This window comes from Panthera leo, chromosome A1, assembly GCF_018350215.1.
Source record: "Panthera leo isolate Ple1 chromosome A1, P.leo_Ple1_pat1.1, whole genome shotgun sequence".
Taxonomy (NCBI): Eukaryota; Metazoa; Chordata; class Mammalia; order Carnivora; family Felidae; genus Panthera; species Panthera leo.
In genome coordinates, this window is record NC_056679.1 from 85,103,849 (window position 1) to 85,128,596 (window position 24,748).

A 24,748-nucleotide genomic window follows, 5' to 3' on the forward strand; every position below is an offset into this window, starting at 1 on the left:
GTCTTGTCTTGTCTCAATTCAAAGAGCCCCCCTTAAAATTTCTTGCAGGGCTGGTTTAGTGGTAACACATTCCTTTAGTTTTTGTTTGTCTTGGAAACTCTTTATCTTCCTTCTATTTTGAATGACAGCCTTGCTGGATAAATAATTCTTGGCTGCATATTTTTTTCTGATTCAGCACATTTGAATATATTCTGCCACTCCTTTCTATCTTGCCCAGTTTCTGCGTATAGGTCTGCTGTGGACTTATTTTTTTCTTTGTGGCTTTCATGATTCTTTCCTTGTCTGTGTGTTTTGTGAATTTGTCAATGATATGCCTTGGTGATGGTCAGTTTTTCTTAAATCTAACTGGAATTCTCTGTGATTCTTGGATTTTAATGTCCGTGTCATTCCCCAGATTAGGAAAGTTTTCCCCTATATTTCACTCACAGAAACCTTTTGCCTCTTTTTCTCTCTTCATCTTCTGGGACTCCTATGATTCGGATCTTATTCCTTTTTAATAAGTCACTGAGTTCTCTAAGTCTTGTACCGTGACCTTTTGCCTTTGTTTCCCCCTTTTCTCTGCTTCATTATTCTTCACAGTTTTATCTTCTTAATCACTGATTTGATGCTCTGCTTTGTACATTCTTGCTGTTGTCTCATCCCTTCAAGGTTGCATCACAGTTACAGCATTTTTAACTTTGGCCTCACTAGATTTTATTTCTTTTATCTCCACATAAAGAGAGTATCTGGAGTCTTCTATGATTTTTTCAACCCCAGCTACCATTCTTATTATCATGGTTCTAAATTCTATTCCAGACATCTTAACTTTTATCTTTGTTGATTAAGTCCCTGGCTATCATTTCTTCCTGTTATTTCTTTTGGAGTGAATTCCTTCATTTTGTCCTTTTGGAGGAAGAAAAAAATTAAAAAAATAAAAAATAAATTAAATTAAAAAATTTAAAATAAAACAAAAAATAAAATAAAAGAACCTAGATTCTTTGTGTGTTTTTGTCTTCTTGTTGAAAGAAGCTTGATAGCATAGAGGAAAAAGGAAAGGAAGTTTAAAAAATGTTAAGAAAAAATTTAAAAATTAAAAAATACATATATAATAAAATAGAATAAAAATTTTAAACAATAAAAATAAAACAAATAAAAATATATTTTCTTTTTCTATATTCAAGAAAAAGAAAAAAAAGGAAGAAAAAAGAAAACAATATAAGAAAAATCAGAAGCAAAGAAAATGAACAAATAAATGAATCAGCAAACAGAATGAAATCTGAGTGACATTACATTCAGTCCCCCTTAGAAATGAAACTATGAAGCACTCTATACTCCATACAGTAAGGAGGTTGAGTGACTTGTACTGAAATTCTAGGGTATGTACTTGGAAGGCACAATTCAGTGAGGTTTGGTATAATAGCTCGGTTCTCCACTAACTGGTGCTGCTTAGCTCAATGGAGTGTGTTAGTGTGGGACACATGTGCAGGAGAGGCAGAAATGGCTTCACTGGGTTCTGTAATCTCTGGTGCAGGAACTTTGAGATCTCACAGACCCATGATCAAGCACCCTTCCTTTGCCTTAGGCTTCTGTCCTCTCTTCACCTCTATCCTGTCCAGTTCCAAACTGTCTGCCTACCAGGTTGTATCTCCCTCCAGAGTTTTATCTCAGATAGGGCTGAGATATGTAGATGGCTTACTGCTATGCTTAAACACAGAAACAGATTGTCAAAAGGACACTATTTTGCTGAAACAACTGGTCTTTTAGGACCACAAAATCTTATGAGACAAGTTACAATTTTGCTTACCTATGGTAAAATACCACGAAACTAGGATGATATCAAAAGATGGCCTATTGACAAATGCTGGAACAATAAGAGGAATTTTGGGTTTTCATTTACCCAAAACCAAGAGACAACTAAGAGGATTTATAGGGCTTATAAGCTATTGCCAAAATTGGATGCCTGATTTTTCCCATTATAGTTCAACCTTTATATAATCTATTAAAGATAAGGGCACTCAGTCAGTTAAGTTTATAGGTCTTGGTTTCTGCTCAAGTCATGATCTCATGGTCCAGCCTGTGTCAGGCTCCACACTGACAGCACAGGGCCTATTTTAGATTCTCTTTATGTCTCTCTCATACCCACAAATAAATAAGGAAACTTTAAAAAATCTATTAAAGTTAAACCAATCTGGCCCCATAACCTTGACCCCTGAAGGATGAGAAACTGTAGAAATGCTAAAGTCTACATTAACTCAGACCCCTGCTTTAGGTCAACTTACCTATAAATTACCTTTTTTTTTTTTTTCCTATTTAAACATGAAGACATTCCCTATGAGTATTAGCTTAAAAACATAGTGATTACTATTGGCCACCAGGATATTATAGCCGCAACAAGATTCAGTAACTAAGGGATTCCACCACCCCACCCTTGTTAATGGGCATTTTCTGCCACAGCACTCCTCTGTAAAGCCACTGAAGAAATAATTATGAGCGCTCTTTTAATTATGTGACTCCCTCAACTGAAGCCATTCTGAATTATCATCATATCCTACAGTTCTGTGCTAGCCAACTTGCTTCTTATGAATTACTCTGATTAACTGCAACCAACATCACGCTAATGCAATGTTGTAATCTGAAACTTGCCACTTTACTACTCACACCAGAGGGCACTTCACACCTTAATAGCAATGATTGTATTATGTTAACCAATTATATTCTTATACCAGGAAATGATTTACAGGGAATGACTCTTGATTATACAGACCTAACATGGTCCCCAAACAAGTCTTATCTAAGGATGAACAAGGACATTACCAAGCTAGGCACGCTATCACATCATTAACTGATATTACTGGAAGCTCTTATTTACCAACTGTTAAGTAAACTCAACGTTAAGTAAGCTCTTATCAGGGCTTGCCAGCTAGCAAAACGTAAAATGGCTAATATTTATAGTGAAATTCATTATGCTTTTGGAGCCACTCATTACTTTGGCGTGCTACGGAAACAAAGAGAATTTCTGACCTCTACTAGACAAACTTAAAAATGGAAAACACGTATTCCAATTACTGAAAGCTATACAATTACTAAAGCAACTTGCTATTATAAAAATTCTTGGACATGCAAGGCAGACACCACAGAACTAAAGGAAACCATTTATCTGATTCAGCTGTTAAACAGGCAGCCTTAAAGTTGAAGTCTACCCATATTCTTGAGTGTTCCTTTAATCCTAATTCCATTTAATTAAAATAAACATTTCCTGTAGCACCTGGATGACTCAGTCGTTTAAGTGTCCAACTCTAGATTTCAACTCTAGTCATAATCTCATGATTAATGAAATCAAGCTCCATGTCAGGCTCTGTGCTGACAGCGTGGAGCCTGCTTGTGATTCTTTCTTTCCCTCAGTCTATGCTCCACCCCCATGCTCTTTCTCTCTCAAAATAAATAAATGAACGTAAAAAAATATTTTGCAGGCACAAAAAAAAAATGCTTCTAAGGAAAAAAAATAAAATAAAACAAAAACCAACGACCATGGAAGAAGAAGGAAGAAAATTAGACCACCCCTCACAGATATGGGAAGGGCCAATGGAAAACACATTGTTTCTATTACTTCCCACATGCCCCTTTTATTATATTTTCATCAATTAATTAATTAGGGATCTGAAAAATGATAATGTGGGGAAAACAATACATTTGGAAACTCTCTCCAACAGATGCTTATAAGCTATATAAACGGTGTACAATTTGTCATAAACACAAGCCTTCCATGGATCTCCAGGTTTTTTCCCTTCCCAAAGGGTCCCTTTGAAGGATGGCAAACCAACTTTATTCATTTACTGCTTACTCAAGGATATAAATGTGTTTTGATTATGAGTTGCATGTTTTCTCATTGGGTCAAAGTCTTTCCCTGTCAGAGAGCTACTTCCCTCACAGTAGCTAAAATATTAACTGAAAGTAATTATTCCTGATTGGAGCATTCCTTCAGAACTACATAGTGACAAAGGCTCCCATTTCAAAGAACAAAGCAATATGCAATGTTTGGCCAATAATGCAGCATTTTCACTGTGCTTTCATCCTCAATCTTCTGGATTGGTAGGAAGAACTAATGGCACAATTAAAATTTAATTAACAAAATTTACCGAAGCTTTTAACCTACCATGGCCAAAACCTCTACCCTGGTGTGCTTGAGCTTCAGGTCTACTCCTTTAGGCAAACATAAACTTCACCTGTTTGAAATGATAACAGGATGACTTATGAGGTTTAATGAAGGGTAATATGAGCCCACCTTATTAAAAGGGAATATTCTATCCTCTTGCCAAGGCCTAATTCAGGTCCTAAAACAAAGTACTGCTTTGATTTCTGACTCCTTCCTAAATGAGTTCCCAATTGAAGGAGAGAGAGAGAGAGAGAGAGAGAGAGAGAGAGAGAGAGAAGGAAAGGACATTATCAGGTACTCTTAACATATTCCTGTACCTCCAACTTAAAGCAGATAAACTCATGGATCCACGTTTCTCATTTTAAAAAAGTCACCTTCACCCGATTGGACTTCAACTCTTATTTCTGACACTGGGCTCCTCCTAAAACAACATTCGCTGTTAACCAGGATGAGAAGCAGATGGCAACTGAGTAGGCATCTACTCCCAAGATTGAGGACCAGGACTGTTCTTTTTTCATTATGTTTGTAACACTGTAAACTTAGATGATGTTAAACCTGAATGTTTATCTCCACCCCCTTTTCCATTACACCCTGATAAAATCTTGTTACATGCTATTTTTGCTAATCTCACATGCAAGAGCACCACAGATATACACTCTAATGACAACTTACACCACATGTTTATGACTTCATGGAATATCTCAAATTGCCTTTAACTTTTGGTGCCTACTTGTTGGGATATATTTATTATAGGAGACACATGATAGGATGAATGTTCCAATAAATATCACCAAATTCAAATCCTACCTATACAATTTATAATATTCAACAATTTTATCACTGTGTTTCAATAAACTTAAATAATTATCTTGCAAAAGATTGCGGAATATGAAAGACAACTATTAGCAACAGCTTGTCCTAGCTGTCAAAATATTCAATGTATACACAAGCCATGATTTTTGGATGGAATAAATTAAGACAAACAAACAAAAGGAATGAAAACCTTTAAAAAAATAAAAGAAAGAAAGAAAAAAAAACGCTTGGTGGTCACAACCTCCCCCATATACTAATTTGACTATAAGATCAGGAAGGTTATGTGAAGCCCTTTGATACACCCAAACCAAATTGTACTTAGAAATAACTAATACCCAATTAATCTGACATGGAGAACTCAACATTTTGGGGGTTCAAAATTTGTACCCAAACTGTACTAATTCTGTTAGATTACAATGGCAATAGCACCTATGGTGGGTTAAACAATATTAGCTCCAAAGAACAAAGCAAGCTTTGGGAGCCTTGGGGTAGAACTTGGAATTTTAGGGCAAGCAGAATTTGCCTTTACTAAGTAAAGGTATACTGAAAAGACACATAAACTTGTAGAAAAGGGGAAACTAGAGTAGATACTTCAAGATGAGATTCAATGTTGTAAAGCTACCTGGGCTGATAACTTAAAACTGATAAATTGGCTAGTCCAAACCCAAAACCCTATGGCAGCAAATGCCTGTGCTCAGCAATGGGAAAAGACATGCAGTTTAAGGCAACAAGGTTTATCTGATAAATTAATTCAGATATATTATAACTGACAATGAATCAATGTCATCTGTGTTAACAGCAGCAGCCCAAAATATGAATTTATGGAAATTACATAGTCACACTAACCTACAGAAAATTACTAAAGGAACTTGTAACTTACATCATTGTTCTCCCACTGCCGTTATGCATAAATTAGTCACAAATCATAGTTATGATGTTCAATTAGTGGGTAGTTGGGATGCTTATTAATTCTATGTGTATTCTTCCTATTGGAGTAAGATGGACTTTACAGCATAATAATACATTTTGTATGTGAATATCTATCGGTGTTTGTGATGATAAAAGTGATATACCTCTGTCCATAACAATAAAGGAGTATAGAATTCACAACAACCTGCTTTATTATTATGAAACCAGATCAATCTAACATATGGTATATTGGTAAAAGAAGTTTTCGGGGGGGGGGGGCGGTGGCAACAGAACACCTCTATAAAAATTCTTCACGTGTATTATAATGTATTTTCCTGTGTTTTCACCTCTATTTGGTGTAAAACTGGATTTGTCACACAAATACTATTACCACAGGTTAATGACAATTTTTCTAACATAGGCATTGATATTCAAATGTTCTGGGAAATGGAACTGCACACACCGCAAGATATAATATCTACAGGAATCAATTTGCCAGAGAAAATGTTACAAATAATAACTAATAATATAAATAAATTTTAATCAATTATCACAAACATTCCATAAAGCACAAATAACTTATATACCTAAGGTTTCTTTCCAATACCGTGTTCAATAGGCAACCACATGTGGCTATTACATAAAATTAAAAATTCAAGTTCTCAATCACACTAGTCATATATCAAAACTTTAACAACCATATATGCCTCATGGCTAACATATTAGAAAGGGTTGATACAAAACATTTCCATCATTACAATAATTTTTGTTAGTAATGCTGATCTAGAATAGTAGTTGTCAGCCAAGAATAATTCTGTACCCCACTGATGTTTGCCATGTCTAAAACTTTTGTGGTTTTCACAAGTAGGATATTTGGTATCCTATTGGTATCTAGTATATAGAGGCCTGGGAGGTACTAAACATCCCATAGTACACAAGACAGCCCCCATAACAAAGACTCATCCAGGCATACATGCCAGAAGTTATGATGGTGGAAACTGTGACTTAGAATGTGTTTTGTTGTGAGGTGTAAGGTGGGTATTTTGTTCTTTCTTCCCCTCTAATTAGCCGATCAACTAGATACTATCTCCTGTGTGTATGCAAATTATTACCCTCTGGCTGCTGGTGAAGCTTAAGCTAGAGTTTTTTTTTTCTCTTAAATGGTGGACAAAGTCCTATTGCATTGTTAATTAAGATACTTTTTTAAATTTTCTTTCTTTCTTTTTTTTTTCAATATATGAAATTTATTGTCAAATTGGTTTCCATACAACACCCAGTGCTCATCCCAAAAGGTGCCCTCCTCAATACCCATCACCCACCCACCCTCCCTTCCCTCCCACCCCCCATCAACCCTCAGTTTGTTCTCAGTTTGTAACACTCTCCTATGCTTTGGCTCTCTACCACTCAAACCTCTTTTTTTTTTTCCTTCCCCTCCCCCATGGGTTTCTGTCAAGTTTCTCAGGATCCACATAAGAGTGAAACTATATGGTACCTGTCTTTCTCTGTATGGCTTATTTCACTTAGCATCACACTCTCCAGTTCCATCCATGTTGCTACAAAAGGCCATATTTCATTTTTTCTCATTGCCACGTAGTATTCCATTGTGTATATAAACCACAATTTCTTTATCCACTCATCAGTTGATGTACACTTAGGCTCTTTCCATAATTTGGCTATTGTTGAGAGTGCTGCTATAAACATTGGGGTACAAGTGCCCCTATGCATCAGTACTCCTGTATACCTTGGGTAAATTCTTAGCAGTGCTATTGCTGGGTCATAGGGTAGGTCAATTTTTAATTTTCTGAGGAACCTCCACACTGCTTTCCAGAGCGGCTGCACCAATTTGCATTCCCACCAACAGTGCAAGAGTGTTCCCATTTCTCCACATCCCCTCCAGCATCTATAGTCTCCTGATTTGTTCATTTTGGCCACTCTGACTGGCGGGAGGTGATATCTGAGTGTGGTTTTGATTTGTATTTCCCTGATAAGGAGCGACGTTGAATATCTTTTCATGTGCCTGTTGGCCATCCGGATGTCTTCTTTAGAGAAGTGTCTATTCATGTTTTCTGCCCATTTCTTCACTGGGTTATTTGTTGTTTGGGTGTGGAGTTTGGTGAGCTCTTTATAGATTTTGGGTACTAGCCCTTTGTCCGATATGTCATTTGCAAATATATTTTCCTATTCCGTTGGTTGCCTTTTAGTTTTGTTGGTTGTTTCCTTTGCTGTGCAGAAGCTTTTTATCTTCATAAGGTCCCAGTAATTCACTTTTGCTTTTTAATTCCCTTGCCTTTGGGGTTGTGTCAAGTAAGAGACTGCTACGGCTGAGGTCAGAGAGGTCTTTTCCTGCTTTCTCCTCTAGGATTTGATGGTTTCTTGTCTCACATTCAGGTCCTTTATCCATTTTGAGTTTATTTTTGTGAATGGTGTGAGAAAGTGGTCTAGTTTCAACCTTCTGCATGTTGCTGTCCAGTTCTCCCAGCACCATTTGTTAAAGAGACTGTCTTTTTTCCATTGGATGTTCTTTCCTGCTTTGTCAAAGATGAGTTGGCCATACGTTTGTGGGTCTAGTTCTGGGGTTTCTATTCTATTCCATTGGTCTATGTGTCTGTTTTTGTGCCAATACCATGCTGTCTTGATGATGACAGCTTTGTAGTAGAGGCTAAAGTCTGGGATTGTGATGCCTCCTGCTTTGGTCTTCTTCTTCAAAATTACTTTGGCTATTCGGGGCCTTTTGTGGTTCCATATGAATTTTAGGATTGCTTGTTCTAGTTTCGAGAAGAATGCTGGTGCAATTTTGATTGGGATTGCATTGAATGTGTAGATAGCTTTGGGTAGTATTGACATTTTGACAATATTTATTCTTCCAATCCATGAGCAGGGAATGTCTTTCCATTTCTTTATATCTTCTTCAATTACCTTCATAAGCTTTCTATAGTTTTCAGCATACAGATCTTTTACATCTTTGGTTAGATTTATTCCTAGGTATTTTATGCTTCTTGGTGCAATTGTGAATGGGATCAGTTTCTTTATTTGTCTTTCTGTTGCTTCATTGTTAGTGTATAAGAATGCAACTGATTTCTGTACATTGATTTTGTATCCTGCAACTTTGCTGAATTCATGTATCAGTTCTAGCAGACTTTTGGTGGAGTCTATCGGATTTTCCATGTATAGTATCATGTCACCTGCAAAAAGTGAAAGCTTGACTTCATCTTTGCCAGTTTTGATGCCTTTGATTTCCTTTTGTTGTCTGATTGCTGATGCTAGCACTTCCAACACTATGTTAAAGAACAGTGGTGAGAGTGGGCATCCCTGTCGTGTTCCTGATCTCAGGGAAAAAGCTCTCAGTTTTTCCCCATTGAGGATGATGTTAGCTGTGGGCTTTTCATAAATGGCTTTTATGATCTTTAAGTATGTTCCTTCTATCCCGACTTTCTCAAGGGTTTTTATTAAGAAAGGGTGCTGGATTTTGTCAAAGGCCTTTTCTGCATCGATTGACAGGATCATATGGTTCTTCTCTTTTCTTTTATTAATGTGATGTATCACGTTGATCGATTTGCGAATGTTGAACCAGCCCTGCATCCCAGGAATGAATCCCACTTGATCATGGTGAATAATGCTTTTTATATGCTGTTGAATTCGATTTGCTAGTATCTTATTGAGAATTTTTGCATCCATATTCATCAGGGATATTGGCCTGTAGTTGTCTTTTGTTACTGGGTCTCTGGTTTAGGAATCCAAGTAATACTGGCTTCATAGAATGAGTCTGGAAGTTTTCCTTCCCTTTCTATTTCTTGGAATAGCTTGAAAAGGATAGGTATTATCTCTGCTTTAAACGTCTGGTAAAGCTCCCCTGGGAAGCCATCTGGTCGTGGACTCTTATTTGTTGGGAGATTTTTGATAACCAATTCAATTTCTTCGCTGGTGATGGTTCTGTTCAAGCTATCTATTTTCTCCTGATTAAGTTTTGGAAGAGTGTGGGTGTTTAGGAATTTGTCCATTTCTTCCAGGTTGTCCAATTTGTTGGCATATAATTTTTCATGGTATTCCCTGATAATTGTTTGTATCTCTGAGGGATTGGTTGTAATAATCCCAATTTCATTCATGATTTTATCTGTTTGGGTCATCTCCCTTTTCTTTTTGAGAAGCCTGGCTAGAGGTTTGTCAATTTTGTTTATTTTTTCAAAAAGCCAACTCTTGGTTTTGTTGATCTGCTCTACAGTTTTTTTAGATTCTATATTGTTTATTTCTGCTCTGATCTTTATGATTTCTCTTCTTCTGCTGGGTTTAGGCTGCCTTTGCTGTTCTGCTTCTATTTCCTTTAGGTGTTCTGTTAGATTTTGTATTTCGGATTTTTCTTGTTTCTTGAGATAGGCCTGGATTGCCTATTTTCCTCTCAGGACTGCCTTCGCTGCATCCCAAAGCATTTGGATTGTTGTATTTTCATTTTCGTTTGTTTCCATATATTTTTTAAATTTCTTCTCTAATTGCCTGGTTGACCCACTCATTCTTTAGTAGGGTGTTCTTTAACCTCCATGCTTTTGGAGGTTTTCCAGACTTTTTCCTGTGGTTGATTTCAAGCTTCATAGCATTGTGGTCTGAAATATGCATGGTATAATTTCAATTCTTGTAAACTTATGAAGGGCTGTTTTGTGACCCAGTATATGATCTATCTTGGAGAATGTTCCATGTGCACTCGAGAAGAAAGTATATTCTGTTGCTTTGGGATGCAGAGTTCTAAATATATCTGTCAAGTCCATCTGATCCAATGTATCATTCAGGGCCTTTGTTTCTTTATTGATCGTGTGTCTAGATGATCTATCCATTTCTGTAAGTGGAGTGTTAAAGTCCCCTGCAATTACCACATTCTTATCAATAAGGTTGCTTATGTTTATGAGTAATTGTTTTATATATTTGGGGGCTCCGGTATTCGGCGCATAGACATTTATAATTGTTAGCTCTTCCTGATGGATAGACCCTATAATTATTATATAATGCCCTTCTTCATCTCTTGTTACAGCCTTAATTTAAAGTCTAGTTTGTCTGATATAAGTATGGCTACTCCAGCTTTCTTTTGGCTTCCAGTAGCGTGATAAATAGTTCTCCATCCCCTCACTCTCAATCTAAAGGTGTCCTCAGATCTAAAATGAGTCTCTTGTAGACAGCAAATAGATGGGTCTTGTTTTTTTATCCATTCTGATACCCTATGTCTTTTGGTTGGCGCATTTAGTCCATTTACATTCAGTGTTAATATAGGAAGATATGGGTTTAGAGTCATTGTGATGTCTGTATGTTTTATGCTTGTAGTGATGTCTCTGGTACTTTGTCTCACAAATCCCCCTTAGGATCTCTTGTAGGGCTGGTTTAGTGGTGACAAATTCCTTCAGTTTTTGTTTGTTTGGGAAGACCTTTATCTCTCCTTCTATTCTAAATGACAGACTTGCTGGATAAAGGATTCTTGGCTGCATATTTTTTCTCTTTAGCACACTGAAGATATCGTGTCAATCCTTTCTGGCCTGCCAAGTTTCAAAGGAGAGATCCGTCATGAGTCTTATAGGTCTCCCTTTATATGTGAGGGCACATTTATCCCTTGCTGCTTTCAGAATTTTCTCTTTATCCTTGTATTTTGCCAGTTTCACTATGATATGTCATGCAGAAGATCGATTCAAGTTACGTCTGAAGGGAGTTCTCTGTGCTTCTTGGATTTCAATGCCTTTCTCTTTCCCCAGTTCAGGGAAGTTCTCAGCTATTATTTCTTCAAGTACCCCTTCAGCACCTTTCCCTCTCTCTTCCTCCTCTGGGATACCAATTATGCGTATATTATTTCTTTTTAGTGTATCACTTAGTTCTCTAATTTTCCCCTCATACTCCTGGATTTTTTATCTCTCTTTCTCTCAGCTTCCTCTTTTTCCATAACTTTATCTTCTAGTTCACCTATTCTCTCCTCTGCCTCTTCAATTCAAGCCGTCGTGGTTTCCATTTTGTTTTGCATTTCGTTTAAAGCGTTTTTCAGCTCCTCTTGACTGTTCCTTAGTCCCTTGGTCTCTGTAGCAAGAGATTCTCTGCTGTCCTCTATACTGTTTTCAAGCCCAGTGATTAATGTTATGACTATTATTCTAAATTCACTCTGTTATATTATTTAAATCCTTTTTGATCAGTTCATTAGCTGTTGTTATTTCCTGGAGAATCTTCTGAGGGGAATTCTTCTGTTTGGTCTTTTTGGATAGTCCCTGGAGTGGTGAGGACCTGCAGGGCACTTCCCCTGTGCTGTGGTATAACTGGAGTTGGGGGGGGGGCTGCCACAGTCAGACCTGATGTCTGCCCCCAGCCCACCGCTGGGCCACAGTCAGACTGGTGTGTGCCTTCTCTTCCCCTCTCCTAGGGGCGGGATTCACTGTGGGGTGGCATGGCCAGTCTGGGTTACTTGCACACTGCCAGGCTTGTGGTGCTGGGGATCTGGCGTATTAGCTGGGGTGGGTAGGCAAGGTGCACGGGGGCAGGAGGGGCAGGCTTAGCTCACTTCTCCTTAGGTGATCCACTTCATGAGGGGCCCTGTGGCAGCGGGAGGGAGTCAGATCCGCTGCCGGAGGTTTGGCTCCGCAGAAGCACAGAGTTGGGTGTTTGTGCGGAGCGAGCAAGTTCCCTGGCAGGAACTGGTTCCCTTTGGGATTTTTGGCTGGGGGATGGGTGAGGGAGATGGCGCTGGCGAGCGCCTTTGTTCCCCACCAAACTGAGCTCTGTCCTCCGGGGGCTCAGCAGCTCTCCCTCCCTTTGTCCTCCAGCCTTCCTGCTTTCTGAGCAGAGCTGTTCACTTATGACCTTCCAGACGCTAAGTCGTGCTTGCTGTCGGAATGCACTCTGTCCAGTCCCTCTGCTTTTGCCAGCCAGACTCGGGTGCTCTGCTTGGCCGGCAGGCTGCCCCTCCGCCCAGGCTCCCTCCCACCCGTCCGTGCAGCATGCACCGCCTCGCTGCCCTTCCTACCCTCTTCCGTGGGCCTCTCGTCTGTGCTTGGCTCCGGAGACTCCGTTCTGCTAATCCTCTGGCGGTTTTCTGGGTTATTTAGGCAGGTGTAGGTGGAATCTAAGTGATCAGAAGGACACGCGGTGAGCCCAGTGTCCTCCTAAGCCACCATCTTCCCTGATTCCAAGATACTTTTTTTTAATTGACTTATCTCTTATTACAGATTCTTTGTCTCTGCACATAAAGACGACCCCACGTTCCCAGTTCATCTTAGTTTCAAATTCAAGTTAAGTGCTGTTTGATGAAAGGCTTTATGCAAGTAATTACTCCTCTCTTTTTGAAAGGCCAAGCCTATCACATTTTAAGCCCTTAATCCTGCTGGCCTCACTAAGCAAAGGAAGGAGAGGAGACAAGTGACACTCAGAAAAAGGTGAGGCAGACAAAGCAGTGCATGTGGTACTGAAGTGGCTTTTAGCTCCAGGATCTACATGTGATCAACAAATGTGATTTACTCTCCTCATCTCTTAATGCACAAGATGGTTGCTAATGGGGTTTCTCAGTTTCTGGAAGCATTCCCACTCTAAGGGTATAAACTGCCACGTGTAGAAGGCATTTGGAGGCAGGGGGCAAGCAGCAGCTGAGGTAGTGAGACTTGTGGAAACCCAGGATGTTAAGCCTGGGTCTACTGTTACAAACCAGGAGAGACTGGGGGAGGTGTGAAGATGGTTACTGTCCCCTAATAACCTCAATCTGAGGTCCATGGGAAGGACTTCAGGTTTCTTATCCTTGAAAGTTAGGCTCTCTTCCTGGCCCACACAGAACATGAGAAATAACTCACTTCCCCAGAGGTCAGACCTATGTAGCCTATCCAAGGAGGAGGATGTTTTGAGAAACATCTCCCAATTCACATGCCCATCTTGTGCCTGATGCAATTAGAAGGGACAGATTTGAACTGGTTTTCTCACGCATACATGCATTTTGCAGTTAACAATAAGCTGGATGATAGTGATAGGTTTGCCAAGGTCAGGGCTCTCATTATCTGGATTAATTGCAATTTCCAGAAGCACGCACCCCTGGAAGAGTTCTACAGCTTTGGTGAGTCCATGTGTGAATACTTTGGGCACCAGGGATCCAAGCAGCTGCCTGTTGAGAAACCCATGGAGCTGGGCAACAAGATCTGGTGTGGAATAACAAGCAGGGGCTATCTTGTGTGGTTTGCGCCCTCACAGGGCACACTGTTCACCAAGTCAGACAGGGGCTTGGGCTGAGGTGGCAGTATGGTGGTAAATTTTGTGGATGTTCTTCAGGAGCATGGTTGTCTGCCACAAAACATTTTTTGACAAGGTTTTTATAAGTGTCAAACTTATGTCCATTTTGAGGATAAAGGAGGTGAAGGCCGCAGAAACTTCATGAATACAGGACTGAGCAAAGTCCCTTCAAAGATCACAAAGGATTTTAAAAATGAAGAGGGAGTTCATTTGAGTATGAAGTTGATGAGAGTGAGGAGATCATTGTTTGCTGCTAGCATGATAGCAGTGTGGTCAACATCTGCTCCAATGTTGTGGGTATAGAAACAGTGGGGATGACCAATTATCATTCAGGAATAATCAAAGCACAGAACCAGGTCCGCCAACCATCCCTGGTAAAGCTGTACCAGGAAAAGGTGGGTAGTGTCAGCAGGTGGACCAGAATATTGCCAAGCACAAAGTGAAGATCCGAGGCACAAAGTGGTACTCAAGCCTCATTGGCGCTGACCTCCGCAATGCATGGCAGTTACACAAGATCTGCAGCCATGATTCCCAAGTAGACCTCCTGGCCTCCCAGAGATATGTGGCCTGTGTGTATCTAGACAGCGATGTGACAAGGGAAATGAAACAGGAAGCTGGAAACTGAGAGCCACTTTGGCATGATTGGACACTGGGTCATCAACCAGGACAAGATCTAGTGTGCTCTCTGCCACTACAGTGAGAAATGCCATAAGGGTGTCCATTCCAAGTGCTTCAGAAAGTACCACATACAGTGATGTACAATCGGGAGAAGGAGCCCTTTGGGTGTTTCATTTATAATGAGATGTTGACAGCTAATTTCATAAAGCAGACAGAGCACTGGTGTTTTATTTGTGTTGGAAAAAGGAGACCTGAATCCCTAATAACTTGGTTTTGTATTTTCTCCCCACTTCATTACTATTACCTTTTACTGTCTTTTATGTTTCCTATATGCAACATAAATTAATATTTATATTAGCAATAACAAATATCTGTAAATGTATAGATTATACTGTCACTTATTTCAACTTATAGGGCCTTTTCTTTTTCTTTTCAAACTTTGATTTTAAGTTCACTTAGTTAACATACAGTACAATATTGGTTTCAGGACTAGAATTTACTGATTCATCACTTACGTATAACATGCAGTGCTCATGGTAACAAAGGACCTGTTAACACCCATCACCCATCTAGCTCATACCCCACCCACTTCCATCCATCAACCCTGTTTGTTCTCTAAGAATATCTTATGGTTTGTTTCCTTCTCTCTTTTTATACCCCTTCTCCAATACGTTCATCTGGTTTGTTTCTTAAATCCCACATATGAGTGAAATCATATGGTATTTGACTTTCTCTGATTGACTTATTTTGCATAATATATTCTAGTTCTTTCCAGGTTCTGGCAAATGGCAAGATTTCATTCTTTTTGATGGTTTTGATGGCTGGGTAATCTTCCATTTTATATATGTGTATATAATACACATATATATTTTATATTTTATATATGTGCTATAAACACATATATTCAATTATATATACATATATATAAACGCATATATTCAATTCCATTCATCAGTCAATGGACATTTGGGGCCCTTTATATTCAAATGAAACTTTTGCTTTGGATTATTGCTGACTCCTTGTAAAGACAAGCAAATACAGCTGAAAACTTTAGAGAAACTTTCATGAATAGTAAATGGTTTAATAATTGTTTGTTTATAATAAAATTCATTCTAATAATATAAGCCTGCAAATAACTGTCTATTTCCACCAAGTCTAATATAATTATGTATTTTTACAAATAAAGACTTGAAAGTAAGAAATACTCCTACTATAGATTATTTTTGATAATAGGGACAATTCTATAAAATAATTGAAATTTTAAGTGAAGAAAAATATTTAAAATAGACTAATTTAATTGGCATATTGTTTAGGTCTATTATCTAACCCCTTCATTTAAAAGATTAGAAATCCAGAACTCTGTGAGAATTTTACCAAGACTGACATCTAGGAATAATTTATAAGACAGAGGAGTCAAAAGGAAATATTTAGTAAGTAACATGTGAAAAGAAAATGTGTTCCATAGCATGCTTGTGAGGACTTCCTCCACTTTGAGAAGTTGGAGGTTGTTTTGGAGATGGTGGTGGATGAAGCTAGTGCAGGGAAAGAGGCGCAGGTTGCATAAAGGTGAATTGTCGCTGTTTTTCCAGTTATAAAAACAACCTGGATGGAAGATGAGTGGAAGTGAAGATACAAAGAAGTTCTTACAGTATAGTCTTAGAAAATGAAGTCTGCATTGACTATTTTATTTCCTGGTTTTGTGTCTGAGCTTCGACACATTTCACCTGAAAACTCGTGGAAAGGGGAAAAAGTCTGTGTTTATTGGTAGGAAAACCAAAGTCTGTGTATTTGTAAGTTCTTGAAAATCTTTTCCATTTTGTTAATATAAGCTTTCCACTTCTGGCTCTGTTAGCAATATTAAAATGTGTGAAACATTTTGAATGTGTGGAAAAGTCCATTTTGTTTATTGTTAAGTAGATGCTTGGTTTGGTGAACACAGAAATCAAAGATGGAAAGACTGGATAACCCGAAGAACATGATAACATAGATTTAATCTTAGTGAGAATAGTCCATACATGACAAAGGAATGTCAGGTACTTTTAAATTCCAACGTGAAAGTGGACTCAATTGACAGAGACTGCAGAAAACTGGATGTACCAGTCTACACTGGGGCTCATACTTGGTGGATGACTGAGTGTGCAGAAGAGTCAGTTTTGACAGCAACTTGGTGGCTCTCTCACTGTAACTCAAACAGCTTTGATTTGCAACTTCTTGCTGGTGTCCTATGGAATAATTCTGAGAAACTCTGGTGTCAAATATTCTGAAGAAATTCATTCACTGTTACATTAAATTAGAAATATATCTGGGCAGCTCTTCTTGTACCATGCTACGAGGTACTGATGGAGTTAGAAAGATTCATTCAATTGACTGGATATGTTGTTTACATAATAGCAAATATCCCCATAGTTGGAATCATTCAGCTTGTAGTACCAATTATATGCACCTTTAAAAAGTTAGCTCTTAGCATTTCTTAGAGCTTAATATAGTGGTTAGTGAGATTGCAGGTAGGGCAAGATATAAAATCTTTCTGGAGGTAAGGAATATTTCATTTCTGAGGTTCCAGTGAAAGGGTAAATTGCTTGGATTGTTTGTCTATATCCTTAACTATTAATATGGGAATTAATTAATATTAGGACATGAAAAAGTAATTTTCTAATAATTAAATTACATATAATAAAATGGAAATTATAAAGAACCCCCAAAGGTAAACGGTTATTTTCTTTAGAGTGAGGAATATAAAAGACTCAATTATACTTTTTCATAAAATGTATAAATATATAAAATTTATTTCAGTGAACGAACATTCAAAAATGTTCTCTCTGCAACACTTTATTTTTCAAAATATATTTATTTAAATTTGAGTTAGTTAACATACAGTGTGGTATTGGTTTCAGGAGTAGAACACAGTGATTTGTCACTTGTATATAACACCCAGTACTCATGCCAACAAGTTCTCTCCTTAATGCTCATCACCCATTTAATCCACCTCCCTACCCTCCTCCCTTCTAGCTACCCTCAGTTTATTCTCTGTATTTAAATCTCTTATGGTTTGTCTCCCTCTATATTTTTATCTTAATATCCCTTAATTCCCCCTGCTTATCTGTTGTGTTTCTTAAATTCCACATAAAAGTGAAATCATATGATATTTATCTTTCTTTGCCTGACTTATTTCACTTAGCATGATACACTCTATAGATTCATCCATATCGTTGCAAACGGTAAGATTTCATTCTTTTTTATCACCAATAATATTGGCACTTTAACACAGAAAGCTGAGGTTTGGGGCGTCAAAGGGAAAATGGCAAAAAAAAAAAAACATTTGGAAAAAAATGGAAAAGATAATAAAAAGATTATATCTGGCAAAACAATTCAGAAGTGTATTCAAGAAAGGGCTACTGAAAGACATGGGAGACCTGAGATGTAGGAGTAATTACAGATAAAGAAAGAGATACTGAGAAATAGATAAAAAGAGAAATACCAAGGAATAGATAGGGAGGGACAGAACAAGAGACAACATAGGTGAAGGTGAGGGGGCATTCAGAGACTATAATGTATATTCATGCTTTCCTTCACTTTGGGCTTCACATGAGTTTTCTTTCTTTGAAATTGATGAAGCCATATAGCCACTGATTCCAACTCTTCACATTCTTTTAGCTGTAAGTACTAAAGAATCTTAAGTGCAATAGTGTTAAAGTTACATGGAGACCAGGATTTTCTCAGCTCTAGACTAGAATGACAGCATTTTTTTTTCTTTGAATGACTACGGTGGGCTTATTCCAGTCTGACTTCAGATTTTTGTGTGTGAGGTCTCTGATCTCATATGGGAGAAGAGGGGCACAATTTCCTCACAGATTAAAAGGGAATAATCAGGATGAAAATATAGAGAGTCTTCACATCCTATAGGCAAAATAATGGCAACCGAAACCAAGGCAATCAAATGGGTCGCAATTACACCTTAAATAATATGGCAAACCTGTCTGTGGGATGGGAGAGGGAGGATGGTTACATTATAATAAAAATGCCCCAAGATGTGGAATTTAAATCATTCAAGAGGAAAAAAAGTCGAATACAGAAACTGAAATTGTTTGGTTAGAATAATTAGAATTTAAGAGTAATTTCATTACAATATTCAGTGATGAGATTCTGTTTAATAGTGAGGATATTAAATGGGTAGGGGCATTAAGGAATCTACTCCTGAGATCATTGTTGCATTATATGCTAACTAATCTTGATGTAAATTTTAAAAAATAAAAAATAAAAATAAAAAAAATAAAATAAAATCTGAAAAAAAAATAGTGAGGATTCTGGTCATCTAATTGTTCATTTCAAAAGAAGAGGACAATAAGAGACCAGTATCAATTCAGTTATCTACAAAACGCAATTTTTATTTTAGTGAATCTTAAGTTTATATTAGAGTGTTAACAGTTTCCCTACCAAAGAAATTCCAATCTAAGAAGAGAGAAGAGTTGCTTTCCCATTCTACTTTACCCACCTCCTGCCCTGCTCTGTCACAAGTCTTTACTTAGTCATATTTTATCTTCCGAAGTGTCTTATTTTATTTATTTTTAGAACTGTAGGAAATGCAGTTGAACTAGATAACTTTATCTTCTCTTTTTAGACATTTATAGAGAAAGTTTTCCAATTAGATAAGAAATAAGTGGTTTCTGCCACATAGATTTGTTCTCCATGAAGGTATATTTTTGACAAGGCATTGGACTCTTTATGTCTTTTTTCCTAACTGCTTGGTTTACCAGAACTCTTTTAACAAATGATATCTGCTACAGTGAGCAAATGGATGAGAACTTTGCCTGAGGATTTTCTTTTCCCAGCCTTTCACATTTATTATCTTAAAAAAGAAGGCAATGTATTAAAGCCATTTGTTTCTGCAAGGAGGAAGACGGCAATTATACAACTTTGTGTGAAGCCACTAGACCTTAAAGCAACTAAGAACTGTGGATCTCATTTCCTTTTTTCAGCTCAAGTCCCATCCAAGTGAACTCCTCCTGCTTCACCCCAGTGTGGAAGAGAGCTCTGCCATACTGAGCTTTCCCCAAACTATGGTACCACTTCACTGAAACAAATTGAAGCAGAATGGCTCTTTGAGTACACTTTTAACCATCTGAGTAGGGCATTTGTAAACCATTGCCTCTTTTGCTTATTTAGTTTAATAGAATATTTATATTGGAAAGAAAAGTTAAGTGCAAGGAATTCAGATTTATTGTTAGAAATGCTTAAAAATGACAGCTGATACCTGAATCTATGCTTATAGGCTAAAGCACATGTCCTTGCATATATCAGCTCAATCACTGCCAAAAATATTTTTGGTTTAGGGGTGCCTGGGTGGCTCAGTTAATAGAGCATATAACTCTTGGTCTCAAGGTTGTAAGTTCTAGCCTTTCACTGGGTGCAGTAATTACTAAAAAATACTTCATGTTAAAAAACTCAAATTTAAATTTTAAAAAAATCTTTAAAGAAAAGGTTTCTGGTTTATAATTCTCCCCCAATCCACCCTTCCCTATACTTCAGTTGGTACATACATTTTTTTCCTTGCAGAAATAATTTGCATTAATCACCTGTATGAAGAATAGCCTAAAATGTTGTTACTTATCCATTTTGTAGATCAAAACATTTTTTCATATAACCCTCAATATATTTCAGATTTAAAAATGATTTATATTTTCCCCTAGATATTTAGGGATGATTTATACATATACATTATGATTTCCATATATATATATATATATATATATATATATATATATGGAAATATATATATATATGTGTGTGTGTGTGTGTGTGTGTATCTGTCCATATATCTATATATCATCAATATATCTGTCTATCTATCTATCTAGATATATGGACATATACTTTCCTTTCTGGGTGTTAAATAACTGTCTAAATAAGTTTACATTGTGATATTTCAGTCACTCAACAATGAGAATTAAAATGTGATGAATGTACTAGTAAATTATGAAATCCTTTAAGTTCAATTGCTGTCCATTTGGGTTCATACTGTCAGATATTAAGACAGGAATTCTTCCACATATATAGGTTCAGCTACATTCACTCTATTTCCCTTTCTGCTAAAATTTGAATATTTTATCCTTTGACATTACATGGCAGAAAGTCACTAGAAATGTAAAACAAAAATAAATAAATAAATAAATAAATAAATAAATAAATTCCAGTAATAGATGCCTGTAAATAACTGTCTATTTCCATCAAGTCTATATAATTATGTAATTTTACAAATAAAGAGTTAAAACTAAAAAAATGTCCTAATATTTTTGATAATACAGATTATTTTTGATAATAGGGGCAATTCTATAAAATAATTGAAATGTTAAGTGAAAAATATTTAAAATAGACTAATATAATTGGCTTTTTGTTTAGGTTTATTATCTAACCCCTTCATTTAAAAGATTAGAAATCAAGAACTCAATTTAATTCTTATCTTCACTCACAGATCTTTGGAAAATGAAACATCCTTAGACTTTCAGCAGTGGTTGGCCTCTTTCAAGGACTGAAATTAGTATACATTCCCTTTGTAGTTGAATGAAAGATTGCTAATTCAATTACTTTTCTTGGTGAAATTACATCATCGTTAACATCATTACCTCCATCACCTTACATACCAGCATTCCAACTACATTATCATCATATTTACTACCACTATCATCACCACCCTCACCATCAATCATCAACTGGGAGTGCCTAACTCCTGCTGGCCCATAATCTGAGGGTGTGGGCCAAACATTGTCAAAGAAACATAAGATAGATAGATAGATAGATAGATAGATAGATATAGAGACACATGTAGATATATACAGATATTTATCTATATGGATAAATCTCTCTCCATCTCTGTATCTACCTATGTCTATCTACATATACAGAGACAGAGAGAGAGAGAGAGAGAGAATCCATACAGCCAGTGGTCCCATTGCAATTTTAATTATGAAAAGACCAGAACTAAAACCTGAACATCTAAGAAGGCCTGATTTAGATGGAAATGAAAATAGGTAGTGATTGATATTCATCTTATATTTGTGGTCTAATTTGATGTTAGGCAGCATTCCAACACTTTTATCAGAGCACTCACCACATCCTTGCTCCTCAGACTGTGTATGAGAGGGTTCATCATGGGGGTGAGGATACAACCAAGCATAAAGAGAAACTGGTCCGGCTTGGGACTGTGATAAGTATTAGGCTTCATGTAGACCAGCATGGCTGGCCAAAGTAGAGGCTCACCACAGTCAAGTGGGAGGAACAGGTGGCCAGGGCTTTATTTCTGCCCTCCAGGGAGTTCATGCTGAGGATACCAAGGAAAATGAGAGTATAAGAAAACAGGATAAAGGACAAGGGAATGAGGAGCATCATAACGGTTATCATCACTACACCCTTCTTATAGGCAGAAATGTGCTCACAGTCCAATTTTAGAATGGCCATGACTTCACAGAGGAAATGGGAAACCTCTCTGGAACCACAGATGGGGAAATAGATAGAATAAACTCTGTGTGCAAATGATGTAATGTAAAGGCACCCACATACAGGAGATAATAGCCATCTGCAGATATACTTTCTGGCTTATTATCAGGGTATATCTCAGAAGGTTACAAATTGTCACACACTGGCCAAAGGACATGAGGGTAATAAGGATACACTCAGAAATTACTGGAGTCCAGAAGAAAAAAGATCTGAGTTTAACAGGCAAACTGTGAGATGTTTCTCTTCCCTGAGAAGTCAGTTGCCATCTTGAGTATAGTGCGGGAGATTAATGTCAGGTCCATGAGAGCAATTTAGCTGAGCAGAAAATATATGTGTGTGTGGAGGTGAGAATCCACCCAGATGAGGAAAATAAGGATGACGTTTGTGGTGAGAGTCACAGTGTAGATCATAAGGATAGCAGAGACAAAGACATTTACATATTTTATACCAGGGAATAGGCTCAAGAGCATAAAATCATATTTGAAGACTAATTTATTTTATCCAAGTCTTTGTCTTGTTAGAAGTGATCAACCTGGGAACAAACCAGATTTGGAGACATCACAAAGATTTATTGGATTCTGTTCCCCAGATGCTTTCCTTTATAACTCTTATCAGCATCAGTAGGCTGTGATATTTCTGCAACTAACAGCAATTTAGCCAATTTCATGGCTAAATAACCTATCTAATGCCTCCAGTTATATTCTTTATTCACAGAATAAATTTCCCGAATATTGTATAGTTAATTTCCAGACTTCATCTAGTAATGGTAGCTCATATCCATTACTACCACCTCCCCTCCCTTCTGTCATTTCTCAGAGACCCCATTCCCATCTCCCTTCTTATACTCTCTCACTGCCATACTTTAACCTTTGAGAAGTATATTACATTTGTTCTATCCTCACCAAATCACAGTTTCCATCCTAATATGTTCTTATCACTATGCTAAATCTTAGAAAGACAAAGATGAATAAAGTATGATTTCTGATGCTAAAGACCTTTAACTTTATTGAAGAAGATATCAGGAACATGTGGAAAAATTAGACAGATGTTATAATGGAAGAATATAGATGATACACTGTACAAAGGAGATGGAAAGTAGCCTTCATTTTAAAAGACTAGAGGATTTGAATGATGGAAATCTAACTTCACATAAACTTTTTTATCTTTTTTAACAAAACTACAACCAAAAACTAAGCCATCATATCTGTTGGCATTTAGAAGGAGATAGTCTTTTAGAGGGACACCTGGGTGGCTCATTTATTAAGGATTTGAGTCTTGACTTCAGCTTAGGTCATGATATACAGTTACGAGATCAAGTCCTGCATTGAACCTCACTTTGGTTTCCATGCTGGGCATGGGGTTGCTCAAGATTCTCTCTCTCCCTTCCCCTTTTCCCTTCCCCCACTTAATCATTCTCTCTCTCTGTGTCTCTCAAAAAAAAAAAAAAAAAAGCGTGTCTCAGAGAAAAGTTGTGTAGCTTGTCCAAGCTCTTATTATTACTAAATGTTGAAGAGAAGTGACCAAAACTCACATCCCAGAAGTTTTTCCAATTATCCTCCACCATTAGATCCTTATTAAGTATATTTACTAGAGTTATTATTAAATAAAGCCTTGTAGGGGCGCCTGGGTGGCTCAGTCGGTTAAGCGTCCGACTTCGGCTCAGGTCACGATCTCGCGGTCCGTGGGTTCGAGCCCTGCTTCGGGCTCTGGGCTGATGGCTCAGAGCCTGGAGCCTGCTTCTGATTCTGTGTTTCCCTCTCTCTCTGCCCCTCCCCTGTTCATGCTGTGTCTCTCTCTGTCTGAAAAATAAATAAAAGTTAAAAAATAAATAAATAAATAAAGCCTTGTATTGTTCATTTAATTTTTTTTAATGCTTACTTATTTTTGAGAGAGAGAAAAAGGGCAAAAATGGGGGAGGGCAGGGAGAGAGGAAAACACAGAATCCAAAGCCAGCTCCAGTCTCTGAGGTGTCTACATGGAGCCAAACGTGGGGCTCGAACTCACAAGTCCCGAGATCATGACTTAAGCCAAAGTTGGAAGCTTAACCGACTGAGCCACCCAGGCACCCCTGTATTTTATTTATTAGGATAGTGGTAGCTGTTGTAATAAATAATCTTTCATTTCTCAGTGACTTAAGATAATAGAATTCTATTTCTTGTCAGATGAATTCAAAAATAGGCTTTGCTGATAGGCACTTGACTCTTTTGAATGACATTTCACGTACCCAGGCTCCTGGCATCTTGTCACTCACCATCTTCAATACTGACTTCTAAAGTCATTGTCCTCATCTGTATCAAGCATCCAGCAGGCAGGGTATGAAAATGTTAATAAGCCAAGCCTGAAAGTGCTGCATGAGCTTTCCCCTGATATTTGAGTCCAGTCACATAGCAACATGTCACTGCAGGGGAGGGTGAGAAGTATGTTTAGCTCAGTGCACAGGGGAAAAGAGCACATAGATTTGGTAAACACCTGCCAGTTCCTGTTAAATCTAAATTACTTTGCATAAAGCATATAAACTGGTTCACAGCAGGGATAATGTTTTTGCATTCCTTTACCACT

General features: G+C 37.5%; 2 pseudogenes; one reads left to right on the plus strand and one right to left on the minus strand.

Annotated features, from left to right (window-relative positions):
* The first annotated feature begins 2,748 nt into the window (after positions 1–2,748).
* Positions 2,749–14,835, plus strand: LOC122229593 (annotated as a pseudogene).
* Positions 14,836–21,755: 6,920 nt separating this feature from the next.
* LOC122229600 lies at positions 21,756–24,468 on the minus strand (annotated as a pseudogene).
* Between the last annotated feature and the right edge of the window lie 280 nt (positions 24,469–24,748).